The sequence below is a fragment of the Erythrolamprus reginae genome, chromosome 6 (assembly GCF_031021105.1).
Source record: "Erythrolamprus reginae isolate rEryReg1 chromosome 6, rEryReg1.hap1, whole genome shotgun sequence".
NCBI classification, from domain to species: domain Eukaryota; kingdom Metazoa; phylum Chordata; class Lepidosauria; order Squamata; family Dipsadidae; genus Erythrolamprus; species Erythrolamprus reginae.
In genome coordinates, this window is record NC_091955.1 from 93644977 (window position 1) to 93656487 (window position 11511).

Below are 11511 nucleotides of genomic sequence, written 5' to 3' on the forward strand. Positions count from 1 at the left end.
GTAACACACAGGGGTGGCGTTTAAGTGCACCAGGCTTCAATTTGGAGTCAGCGTAGCTCCAGGCATTTTCCAAAGCCTGATGGATCATCTACTGTCTGGCTTTAAAGGGGTAGTACCGTATTTTGATGATATATTAATATCGGGGGAAAACCAGGGCAATTAAATCAGAGGGTCAGGGAAGTACTCACAAGACTCCTCTAATTTTTTTTCGGTGTGGGCAGAAAAGTATAGTGTCTGAATGGCAGTCCTTTCGGGACTGGATGGCATAGAAGCCAAAATAAATAAATAAAGTGTGGGTACACGCTATCACACAAGCGTGAGTTCTGACATCCATCATTCTATATTTTCAATAGTATATTTTCAAATAGACAATAATCATTCAACACCCCAAACTTCCTAAGATTAGCCCTCTTACAACAGCCATTGCAAATTATAAATCTTTCCCTCTAGAAATACCAAGATGTATTTGAGAACTTTAGGTTTGGTCTGTCAGTCTCAGATCAAAAACATTAATTATCAACATCCAATATATTCATGAATGTATTTAATTATAAGTCAAAAAAGTCTGGCTCGCTTTAGTTTTTCACATCTGTCTCTCACATTGATGACCATTCAGTCTTTGTCCATTCCGTCATTGTCTTTGTCCACTCCATCTTTGCCAAGATCAATCTGTCATATCAAAAATATTAACTATTAACTTCCAACATATTCATAGATGTATTTAACTGTAAGTCAAAAAAGGAAAAAGTGTTATTGGAAAACTGGTTAATCGCTGAAAGTATGGCTCACCTTAGAGTTTCTCACATCTGTCTCTCATTCATGATGACCATTCCATCGTTGTCTTTGTCCACTCCATCGTTGTGTCCATTCCACTGTTGTCCTTGTCCACTCCCATCTTTGCCAAGATCAATCTCTGAGATCAGAAATATTAACTGTATTTAACTATAAGTCAAAAAAGGAATCAGTGTTATTGGAAAACTCGTTAACCACTGAAAGTATGGCTCACCTTACGAGTTTCTCACATCTGTCTCTCATTCATGACCATTCCATCGTTGTCTTTGTCCACTCCCATCTTTGCCAAGATCAATCTGTCGGATCAAAAATATTAACTGTATTTAACTATGTCAAAAAAGGAATCAGTGTTATTGGAAAACTGGTTAACCACTGAAAGTATGGCTCACCTTAGTTTGTCACGTCTGTCTCTCATTCATGATGACCATTCCATTGCTGTCTTTGTCCACTCCATCTTTGCCAAGATCTGTGAGATCAAAAATATTAACTGTAATTTAACTATAAGTCAAAAAAGGAATCCGTTATTGGAAAACTGGTCAATCACTGAAAGTAGGGCTCACCTGTCTCTCATTCATGATGACCATTCCATCGTTGTCTTTGTCCACTCCATCGTTCTTTGTCCACTCCATCGTTGTCTTTGTCCATTCCATCTTTGCCAAGATCAATCTGTCAGATCAGAAATATTAACTGTATTTAACTATAAGTCAAAACAGGAATCAGTGTTATTGGAAAACTGGTTAATCACTGAACGATTAGCTCACCTTAGAGTTTCTCACGTCCGTCTTTCATTGATGACCATTCCAAGTACACTCTGTCAAGATCAATCTGTGTCCCTGAAGTCTGGTCAGTGCGGATTCGCATCAGCATATCCAAGTGTTCCGTTTGCAACTGATTACGAGCGTGGGTCTTGACAGCATTCATCAGGCTGGAACCTCGCTCACAATCAGCCCTTGATTGTTTGGAATGTTGCGCAAATATCCAGCAGACGTGACAGCATTCCAAACTGTTGCTCAGTGCAAACGCACCACGTCATCAAAGGAGTACATTAATCCAGACTTGAATTTCTCTGACATCAGAAATCTGAAGTCACGATATTGTGACTGTACAGCTGATGTGATGCTGACTTGATCAAAACCATCAAAGAAATGCAGAAATTTTTCAACCAGGGTTGCAATTTCAGTTCCCCCAAAATTAAAAGAGGTCGCCCTTTGACAGAGCAGCAGTTTCAAATATATTCCAATCGGTCAGCTCGTTGTCTGGAAAGCGACTGTCAGGATGGAAGCACAAACGTTCAATAAATTTCAGTATGGCAGTCATGCTAATATCTGGGTTGCTTTGCATATATTCGCGAGCTTTTTCATTCCAGTAAGCTGTTTTGCCTAAATACTGAAGGCGAAGCTTGGATATTCTGGCCTTCACAAACTGAACAGCTTCAATTGGTGTCAGGTTGCGTCTTTGTGTTCTGCCTGACCGGCCTCAAGCAATGATTAATGGCCCAGAAAAGAAGGTCAAACACACACGTGGATAGTTAAGCAGCAAACTTGTATTAAACAGTAAAGAAAAAAGTCTAAAGCAAATGGTCCTTACTTTCAGGAGAAACAAAGAGGATTCGTTGCAAAATTCAGTCAGCTACAAAGTTCAGTGAAAAGCCAACCCATACAAAAGTCACGGAGCATAAATAGTCCAAGAGTCTCTGAATATCCACAGCACAAAAGCAGCAGCTTGTCCCAGTGTTCAAACTCCCCGAACGCTGAAGTGCAATCCAAGAGCAGGAACTTCAAAGCAGGAACAAACAATGCCACACAAACCATCCAGATAATCAGCGCCCCGTTCCCTTTTTATGCTGTTAGCCCTCATTAAGGGAACCACACCAAGCCCAGGTGTGCTTATGCGATCCCTTCTTTGCAAGGCCCTACGGCTGCGTAAATTGATGTATTGTCCTGCAGACGAGCTGAGAGAGGATAAACTGTCTGACGAATTGCCAGCCCCCTCCCCTGAACTGTCTGCCAATTCGTCCTGGCTCTCTGCCCCATCTTCCTGACTGATGGCTACATCTTCCTGGCTGTCAGCTGCATCATCCTGGCTGTTAGCCAGGCTTTCAGTCACTGTGTGCCGCGTCTCCCCCATCTGTGGGGGCAACAGCTGGCCCAGGCCCAAACACAACACTTTGCAACAGCTTGTTCAACTCAGCCAATTCGCAAACAACGTCATCAAACACAATCAGTGCAACACGAAACATTCTAGTTTTGATTTGAGTTCAGTAAGGAACAAGCAGAAACACAGTGACCCATTCTGTACATATTGTTACAGAAAGTTGACAGATCCACGGGTTTCTCATTAATGCTCGCAATGCAAAATATCTGGAAAGCCATTGTACCTCATTCAAAGGTCTGAAGGCTACCGATTCTGGAGTTTCTGCACATGCGTCAACAGGAGTAGACGCTTCTGTGAATTCCTCCCTCCCTACGAAACAGGAAAAGTTCTAAAAAGACTTCAAAGAGTGACAGACAACCCTTACAGGTGGACCTGTAATAAAGTTAAGATATATTGGAAAATGATGGAAAAAATGTTAAAAGAGATTGTACTAAAAGAAATAGAAAAAAAACCAGAATTTTATCTGTTAGGCATAACCAAGCGGAAATATAAAAAAGATATTTTTTATTTAGTTGTTCATATTTTAACAGCGGCCAGGATAGTTTTATGCACAAAATTGGAAGGGGGAAAATATCCCCCAAAAAGATGTAATAAAGAAAATCTTAGACTGTGCAGAGATGGATATGATGACAAGAAGGTTGAATGACCAAGAAGAATCTGAATTTTATAGTATTTGGAATAAAGTTTATAAGTGGATAGATAAAAATAAAATGTTATGAGAAATGTATGAATATATTAAAATGACTTTATATTTTTTCTTCTTTATTAATTTAATTTTATGTTACTAAAAAGTTTGAACAAAATTCTTCTTTTCATCTAGATTAATATGTTGACTTAATGAATTAAGAACATATTCTTTTTCTGTATTAAAAATTAACTTCTAGGACGAGAGGGGCAATTGTAACCCCTACTATGTGTTAAATGTTTGTACGTTTGTGTGTAATTTTTATGAAAAATTAATAAAGTTTTATTTTTTTTAAAAAAGTATTGGAAAGTGAAACTGGAGGTTTTACAGATCTGCAGAGGTGATTGCGAGCGGAGTTTGGCCGGTAAGAACTGAAAGAAAAAAAGGAAAAAATTTGGAATGGAAAGAACAAGAGGAAGAAACATTTTAAAATGGCTCCGAATGATACCAAATATGTTATATATAAAGCAAGATGCTTTATTCCTTTTTCCTTTTCCTCTTTTCTTTTTCTTCTCCTTTTTTTAACTTTTTCTTATGTGTATATATTGTCATCTTGTCGTTTTTTGTTATATGTTTTTAATGTATATATTTAATTAAAAAAAATTAAAAATAAATAAAAATAAAATGGCTTTGAAAAAGCAAGAGATTATGGCAGCCTTCGAAGGATTATTTAGCAGGCCTGAACGAAATATCAATAAGAAGCTTGATGACGTAACAGCTAAATTGGAGGTGATCGAAACAGAATTAAAGACAATTAAAAAGAAGCCCAAACAGGCTGCAGTCACAGCAGATAAAAACACTGAGAGAATTGAAAGATTGCAGGAGGCTATGAATCAATTGGCTGACCGGAATTTAAGACTGTCTGGAGTCCCTGAGAAAGTGAAGGTAGATACTACAGCTTTGCTGGAATGGCTTGGAAAACGGGTTGGAAATAGAAATGACTGATGTTGAAAGAGTGCATCGTGCTATAGGTGCAAGACTCACTGGAAAACAACCCCCACATGACGTTGTTATTGCTTTTTCAATGGAGAGAGTAAAGGATATGATATTCAAAGCCCTGAAGGGAAAGACACCTGAGTGGGGAGGAGTTAGAATAACGGCCCGGCTTGACCTCTGCCAAGGTACGTTGCAGAAAAAAAGAGAGCTGCAAAAGTATTGTGATGTGTTATTTCGGCAACGGGCAGAGAATTAGCTGGAGAATTCCACTACGCTTGATTGCATTCAAAGATGGGAGAAGATATACAGCTACTAATGTTGAATATCATCTATTGAGTTAATGTAAATTGTTGAACCAGACATGTTGAATGTAATTGGGTCAAAAGTTGACCGGGAAAATTTAATTTGGTGACAGTTGCATTTAAGGGGGAAAGTGAAAGTATAAAAGACTTATAGTTAAATACAGTTGCGCCTAGAGCTAAAGTCACAAGTGCAACGGTATGCTTTACTACCAAGAATAAAAGCATTTTAAAGAAGCTGACAGTCTCAGTATTCTTCAACTAACGTAAAAGAGGCGGAGGATATGTTGGAGAAACTCGGGTGTGTCACAACAGGAAAAACAACTGGAAAAACATTGGAAATGTTGCAGACACAATGTAAGGAGAAAAGCAAAGCACAGACGGTCTACAAAGTCATCAGAGGAGGAATTAAGTTGTAGCGAGGAATCGGAAGAAGAAAAAAAGGAAGATGAGGAGGAAGAAGACGATTAGCCAGCAACACTTTCCGTTTAAAATGTCTTAGTAAAGTGATGGAGTAAGGGGGAGGAGGGGGGAATATATATGTCATACATAAAAAGGAAAAGAAGGAGAAAGAATATGATTTAAGACCAACGCAGGAAGAAGAATTGCAAACAAAACAAGACAAACATGAAAGACAAGGACCTATTACAAGAGCAAAAGCGGAAACAAGAAAATAAAAACCACATGTCATCTACACCATCTCAGGGAAATGATATTACCATATTTTCATCTAACATAAACGGATTGAACCCAGACAGAAAAAGGAAATTTTTTTCCCATAAACTCTTATCACACAATTTCCAAATAATATGCTTACAGGTAGCACACAATACAAAGAAAAAAACCTCGCTCTCAGGCCTTGGTGAACTCTTTACAGCCTCAGCATTGGTTAAAAAGAGAGGGATAGCCATGTATGTTAAATCTCAATATACACCACATCTCATCTATGAAGACCCAGGTGGGCAAATATTAATGGTTCAAATATCAATTAACAAAGAGCAAATAACAATAATAGGAATATATGCACCTACAACTAAACAAGCCACCTTTTTTACAAAATTACATAAAAAATAAATGAAATGAACTTATCTAATTTTATTATTATAGGCGATTTCAATGACAAAAAAAAAAGATTATAAGAGCACCAAACAATCTCATCAAAGAAAAAATCCTCCAACTACATTTGATGATTTAGCATATGAATATGCACTCAAAGATATATGGAGAACACTTAACCCTTGGAAAATATACTTTCTACTCACATCCACACAAATCATGGTCACGTATCGATATGGCTTGGTCCAACTTCCATATTATAAATCAGGTAAAAGAAATACAAATCACACCGGGCTCTTGGGCAGACCATAATCCCATACTTCTAACATACAAAAATCCCAATAATATAACACAGCAAAGATGGACCATGAAACAATCTATTATAAATGAAGAAAAATTTAAAAATCATAAAAAAAATGAAATACCAATATTCTTTAAGATTAACATTAACGGAGATACACCCTTACAGACCGTTTGGGACACAATGAAAGCATATACTCGAGGACTATACATTTCATACTCAGCAAATAGTATGAAACAAAAAAAAAGAAAGACTTAATAATCTTAACAAAAACCTTCAACTCGCAGAAAATGAGCTCCAAAAACATTCTACCAATACAATCAATATATTAGAAATCCAATCTATAAAGCATAAAATAAATCTAGAAATCCGATATCAACTTACTGATAAAGTCACTAAAACAAATAAATTTCGAAACGGCAAATAAACCGGGTCGATGGCTCGCTTTCAAATTAGCACAACGAAAGACAGAGAAAACAATAGAATCTGGGACTTCCGGTCTGGTCTGGGATCGCAGCAGAGGCTCCGGGGCAGGGCTCTATCCCCAAGACCTCTTCAACCTTCCCAGAGGTCGCTTTTTGCAGTCGGTTTGGGTCCGGATGACCCGTTCCTAACAGGGGGCTTCCCTGTACCCGAGGGGCTGTCGCCGGGGCTCCGGAGGCCAGGGATCGCCCCGCAGCTCTGGGAAAGGTGAAAAGAGCCACTTTCTTCCCACAACCCAGTTATTGCAGCTGGGTTCCATTATAAACACAGTATCGGGCACCTTTTGGACATTCAGGCTATAGAGTGGGTGCTCCGTCACGCTGAGGCCACAGGCTTCTATTCAGTAGTCTTCATAGTTCCCAAAACTTCTGGAGGCTGCAGAATGATCCTCAACTTGAAACAGCTGAACACCTTCATACGTTACAGAAGGTTCAGGATGCACTCTCTCCAGACGATCTTAGCATCAATTCGTCCACAGGACCTTCTTATGTCCATAGATTTGAAGGAGACTTACCTCCTCATTCCCACAGACCCGATACATCCCTGTGCTTTTGCCTGGAAGGGACTCACTACCAGCATTGGGCCATGCCTTTCATCGGCCCCTCAGACATTCGCAAGTTACTAGATGTCCTGACAGCCAACCTCCGATCTCGGTCCATCCGTTTGATGGCCTATTTGGACAACATAAGTCCAAATCCCCATCTCGGGCGAAGGAAGACTTGGCCCTAACCATACAGACACTTGGAGACACACAGTTTCACCATCAACAGGGAAAAGAGCCACTTTCTTCCCACAACCCAGTTATTGCAGCTGGGTTTCATTATAAACACAGTATCGGGCACCGTGTCCGTCTCCATAAAGACAAGTCAACATCCGTCATTTGATTTCCAGATTCCCAACACCAGAGAAGAGTTCCTCTCTCACTGCTGTCCAAGATACTGATGTGTGTTGGATGCGCGAAGACACAGCTCCGTCTTCGCGGTGTCTTATTTCACGCCGTAGGGCGCAATTTGCGCTCCGTTGGGGCCCGAAGAGCCCGACGCAGAACAGGGGGTCTCCTGGAGCCCCCGGGGTGGATCGCCGCTGCCCCAGGGGGCTAGGGACAACCCCGTGGCTATGACGATGGAGAACCGCATCCAGACGGCTGTCCAGGTGCGGCCATAGCAGTTGTCACACGAAGGGAAGTCTACGAGCCATAGAGAAGTCTTCAAAGAGGCAGATCGACGGAAAGAAAGAATAAAAAGCACTACAAGGTAATCCTTTGGTATTGTTTCTTAAACTATATAAGAGAAAGAAGATCTTAAAGCTAACGGCGAAATATAAACACAATCAGGCTTAACAAAAGCAAGACTATTTTGAATGATTTGAATGAATTCAATAATGAATAAATGAACTGAACAAATGAATTGAATAACAACCCACAAATTGTTTTTTTTATGAATTTTTGATAGGCTTGAATTTTTTTAATTTTAATCTTACTATATTCTTTTTTAATTTTATCTGGACTTAATTTTAAAGCTTTTAAAGAGAAAACCGACAGGGACTATTTTATTTCTTTGACATCAGAGGCGGAAGGATTCCCTTCTTTCCTTTTTTTAAAAAGGAACCTTGGTGTCATCCATAGGCATTGTGCCATGGGCCCGACATCACATCCGGGCCTTACAGTGGTTCCTTCTCCCTGCAGAGGGCCAAGGCGGGTCAGTGTTCCTCGAGAGGTCAGAGAATCCAAGTGCAGTGGAGAAGAACCGTTGTACCTACCTGAAGGGTCTTCTCGATGCATTGGAAGGAGAGTCCAAACCCACCCGGCATTGTTCTAGTTCAGGGATGCCGGAGTATTTGGGTCCAATTAAGTTATGTGGTTTCATTATTGTTGAAAATAAATAATAGTTTTCCTTCCATTGTTCTCGTTTTTAAAACTAAAAGTATGGGGGCTACCAGGGGGCGTTACCTAGCTAGTATGTTAATTTGTAACTCAGTCTCTACCAATTGTATTGGTAAATTAACCCATGTTGGACTCTCCTTCCAGTGCACCGAGAAGACCGTTTAGGTAGGTACAATGGTTCTTTTGTTCTCCAAAAGATCTGAAGTATCTTTTAAAGGGTTTAAACAAAGATGCATGTGGATAGGGGAAGAAAAGAACAATTGCTGGCAGCGGTGGGATTCGAACCAACGCCTCCAAAGAGACTGGAGCCTTAATCCAGTGCCTCAGACCGCTCGGCCATTGCTGCACTCTTTTCAGACACCGTTCGAGTGGCTCTTGTAAGAAGAAACAGGCAGCAAACTTCACTTTTTTTTAGGGGCAGCCTTAGGCTTCACTTTTGCCTTCAGGGGTTTAGAGGGTTTCTTGGCCACCACTGAGGCGGCCTTTTTGACCGCCTTCTTGATGGGCTTCCTTTCGCCCTGGCTGCAAAAAAATAGAATTTTTTGTTTTTATGTGAAAGGACCTCCCATGGCTTTATTTCGGCCGGCCAGGAAGAAATATACGTGATGTCAAAGCTCCGCCCCTGGAATCCCATTGTGGGATTTCCCAGCTCATTTTGCTTGCAGGGCGGATGCGGCGTCCTTTACGAAAAAGGACGCCTCAGCAGCGCTGCAAGAGGAGCTTTGACATCACATATACTTCTTCCTGGCTGGCCAAAATAAAGCCACGCACCAGGAAGAAGCCTCCATGACGTCAAAGCTCCGTCCCCAGAATCCCATCGTGGGATTCCCTGCCTACTTTTTTTTGCACCTCCCTCCCAGTCTCGATAGCTGCCTAGTATTTGCCTTCCTCCGCCGCCACCGGCGCCTGGCTCGTCTTCTCAGCAAATGACAGCCGGGCGGTGTTTGGCACGAACGTCAAACTCGAACCCGAACTTTCAATAAAATTTGGGTCTGGGTTCGGTATGCTGAACACCGCAAAGTTTGGTACGAATCTTTAAGTTGGCAGATAAAGTGGCTGCATTCAAAGCCAAACTAGAATTTGGGTCTCAGACTATAAGGCAACACTTAATCATGCCCTCAGTTCAAGCCCTTATCCGGTACCTGTCGTATAGCACTTGTTACATTCCCTTGGCTAGGGGTCAATTTTTGCCAAACTGGACATGGTGCAGGCATACCAGCAGCTGCCGGTGGATGACGCCACTGCGGAGGCCCAAACTCTTGTCACCCACCGGAGGGCTTTCCACTGCTGCTGTCTCCAGTTTGGCGTGTGGCCCCTGGCTTCTTCCAGAATATTATTGAGAGTCTGTTCTACGGGCTACCAGGTGTAACACCCTATTTTGATGACATTTTCATATCCACTACCTCTGAGCAACAGCTACTCACTCGAGTCAGGGGCGTTCTTTCATGTTTTCGACTAAAACGTAGCAAGTGCCACATAGGGGTGCCCCGCGTTGATTTCCTGGGATATACCATTGATGCTGCAGGTATCCACCCCACACAGGCCAAGGTCTCAGCCGTCAAACAGGCTCTTGCCCCCGCTAATAAATCAGAGTTACAAGCCTTTTTAGGCCTACTCAATTTCTATAACACTTTCCTTCCACATAAAGAAACAATAGCAGAACCATTACACTGCTTACTAGACAATGATAGACCATGGGTTTGGGGGGATGTGGAACAAGCTTCATTCACAGCTGTAAAGGATTTGCTGTCTTCTGACAGTCCTCATTGAATACAATGACCGGTCCTGGCTGCAGACGCCTCTCCTTATGGCATAGGTGCTGTACTCAGCCACCAACTACCAAACGGCTCTCAGGCCCCCTGTGGCATACTTTTCATGGACTTTATCCAGCAATGAGAGGAATTACAGCCAGACGGACAAGGAGGCCCTGGCCCTTGTCGCATCGGTCAAAAGGTTCCATGATTATCTTTACAGCAGACCTTTTGTTACTGACTGACCACAAACCGTTACTGGGCATACTTGCAGGCACCAAAGAGTCACCTCAGTTTACCTCACCTAGAATGACTAGATGGATGGAATTTCTGGCTGCCTACTCTTATCAACTACAATACCGTCCAGGAAAGAATGTCACATGCCGATGCACTTTGCTGCTGTCCCTTGCCTGTACCGGTAATGGACCCTTCACCCACGTCACAGGTTCTCCTTGTGGAGGACCTCAGCAGTACACTATCCACTTCTGACATAGCCGCCCACTCATCCACCGACAAAACCATCTCCCAGGTTATTGATTGGGACAAACAGGGATGGCCCATGGGGGTTTTGCCCAACACTTTCACCGCATTCAAGACCCAACAGAGCGAGCTTTCCACTCATAGATTGTGCCTACTTGGGGGATCACGAGTAGTAGTCCCCACCTCTATGCAGGACTCGGTTTTACGCCTTCCCCACAAGTGCCATCCGGGCATCGTACGGATGAAGGCCCTGGCCCGGAGCTACGTCTGCAACTATGTTTGTAGCTCCAGATGTGTGGGGACTCTCTCAGAATGGCTCCTCGGTGCTTAAAAGCCTTCATTGCCCAAGCATTTATACGGTTTCTCTCCTGTACGGTATCTCTCATGTTAGGTATCCAGGGTCAACAGCTTTATTTATTTATTTATTTATTTATTTAGATTTGTATGCCGCCCCTCTCCGCAGACTCGGGGCGGCTCACAACAGAATAACAGAAGACAATTTCAGCAAATCTAAATTTCTACTAAAAACATTTTAAAAACCCCATTTTCTAAGCTTTAGGTAGCGGAGCTGGCTGGGCCCTCCATTCTGGCAGTCATAGGGGATGGATGGGGCCAGCTGCTGAGCGGATCAGACTGTGCGAAACAGAGGTCCACGCAGCAGATGCTTTTTGCTATCCAATAAGCTTCGTCCA

General features: G+C 42.0%; 1 long non-coding RNA gene across 1 annotated transcript; it reads right to left on the bottom strand.

Annotated features, from left to right (window-relative positions):
* Positions 1-529: 529 nt before the first annotated feature.
* LOC139169077 (uncharacterized) lies at positions 530-2605 on the bottom strand. The gene is made up of 6 exons (XR_011559422.1): positions 1554-2605; positions 1353-1458; positions 1182-1258; positions 1007-1088; positions 790-913; positions 530-669 (listed from the first exon to the last, which is right to left on the bottom strand). It is a non-coding gene; the product is annotated as an uncharacterized lncRNA (long non-coding RNA).
* Positions 2606-11511: the final 8906 nt, after the last annotated feature.